We start from the raw sequence: 2,082 nt of genomic DNA on the forward strand, positions 1-2,082 counted from the left end.
GGGGCCCCATATGATGTCACTCTTGTGTGAGGGCTCTACAAATCATTTTATTGAAACTGAACAAAGAACACAGCAGCCTTCCCTGCCTGGGGACTGCCTTCCCCAAGCCACTCTCCCTCCCTCTAGAAGCACGCAGCTTGCCCAGTAAGGGAGTTTTAAAAAGCAGTCTCTCCACAGAGATCAGACTCGGCTCCCACATCATCACAGACTAGACTATTTACAAACCTTCACATTTAAGTCTTCTTTGCACAAAAGGTGGGGGCTCCAGTACTTTCCCTTGACTGATCCTGAAGGGGCTATGGGGCAGGGGTGAGGGGGCTCCTGAGAGCTATTGGCACCAGCCCTGGGGTGCTGTCTCATATCTCAGGATGGTGGGCTGAGGGACGGTGGGGGTGGGGTGGGGGTGCAAAGGCAGGGGGATTAGAGATGGCAGTGGGGCAACTCCCTGTAGGCCCAGGCACCCCCCACCCCTCCCCTTCCTGTACTTGGCCTGCACCCTCAACTGGGTAGCCAGTGCAACAACTATTGCAGTGGGGAGAGGTCGGCCCAGCCATGGGTGGCAGAAGATGCCTCCCACACCAATCCCCTCAACTGTCAACTGCCAGCAAAGTGTCCATCCAGCTGGGAGTGGGGACAGCTGGGCAGGAAGCATTCGGCTAGTGTTGCCCCAGCCTCTGTCCAACACAGGAGGATTCGAGGTAGCAAACGGCTGAAACGCTCCAACAAGGGGACGAGGGAGGTGAGGGCAAAGGGATCCCCATTTGTGTATAGCCCCCACAGCCCAGGGGATGGGAGAAGGCAGACCTTGCTTGTAAAGTGCTGTAGCCTCTACCAGGGCTGGGGCCCGGGCAAGCTTGGAAGCAAGCAGGTCAGGCAAGGGCACAGGACCCAGGCATTCCCGCCCAGGGTAGTTCTGTCTTCTTGTTCATACACAGACCAACACCCAGCCACCACGGCGGGACTGCTCCGCTCACAGAGGAGTTTATTCCGGGTGGTGCATTGGCCTGGGTTCTTCGGGGAAGCCACACCTTGAGCCAGGGAGTTTCCTGCTGAGACTCACACTTCGTAGAGGATCACAGGGAAATCCACGTGGATGCGGGGGGTATCCAGCTTCACGATGCCCTGCCATGGGAACAGAGGCTGGTGGGTGCCAGCTCAGGACCCTCCTCCACGATGCCTTCCTGTTCCTCCCGCAAACGCCCCCACCGCTACAGCAGACCCACCTGCTCACACCTATGAGCAGGCTTTTCAAGCCCTGCCCTCGGCCCCTCACCTGAGGAATCAGGTTCTTTTGTACCCGCCTCAGCTTGGCTCGTTTCTGCCCATTCTTGGTGACGATTGTCTCCTCGTAGAACTCGTGAGCCAGATCCCCATCTTCGTCATAGAACATGGAGCTGCAGGGGAAGGTGGTGGTGAACAGACAGACGGACTGCAGCCCCACACCTGGGCATGGTAATGCCACAGCCAAGCCCAGGTGGGAAGACCATGGGTGGGAGGATGAGGCTAACATGCTGGGAGAATCCCTTGCTGGGCCTGGGACGGGGGTGGGGGAAGGCAGTGAGGGTGAAGTGGTGGCCATTCTGCCAGACCCCCCAGAGAGAGGCCACTCCAGAGCACTGCCCAGGGAGCCAAGGCCAAGTCTCACCACCCCTGTTGTGTTCAGCAAGCTCAGCCTGGCACAGGGCCTCCGCAGAGGGCAGGGTGATGGCCTGGCCATGTTGGTCTCGCTCCACAGGGCACCGCTGGGCCAGTGCAAAAGCCCAAGACACAGATGCCCAAGATAGGGAGTGGGGTGGTGGTCAAGGGCGGGTCCCTGAACAGTGCCAAAGGGGCAGTTGATGCAGTCACAACGCTACACAGCTGCATCTTCTGGCGCTCTCTCCAAGTGTTCCCCATTGCCTGAGTGCCTGCCCCCACCCCCCAGAGGCCAAACTAGTGGGAGGGGCCAGCAGTTAAATTCCAAGGTTACACCGGGGCAGGGGTCTTTCTACCCCCGCCGCTACCCTTTACGGGATCACGGAGAGGGAGTGGCCGCGACAAAAGCTCATTCTCTCCTCCTCGTGGGGAAGACGGGGCTGGGGG

General features: G+C 59.3%; 1 non-coding gene across 1 annotated transcript; it reads right to left on the bottom strand.

Annotated features, from left to right (window-relative positions):
* Positions 1–27: 27 nt before the first annotated feature.
* Positions 28–1,374, bottom strand: LOC101643139. The gene is made up of 2 exons (XR_006680772.1): positions 1,274–1,374; positions 28–1,122 (listed from the first exon to the last, which is right to left on the bottom strand). It is a non-coding gene; the product is annotated as a tumor suppressor 2, mitochondrial calcium regulator (transcript).
* Between the last annotated feature and the right edge of the window lie 708 nt (positions 1,375–2,082).

Source organism: Echinops telfairi, unplaced genomic scaffold, assembly GCF_000313985.2.
Source record: "Echinops telfairi isolate 266 unplaced genomic scaffold, ASM31398v2 ScPeMD7_7420;HRSCAF=8458, whole genome shotgun sequence".
Classification (NCBI taxonomy): Eukaryota; Metazoa; Chordata; class Mammalia; order Afrosoricida; family Tenrecidae; genus Echinops; species Echinops telfairi.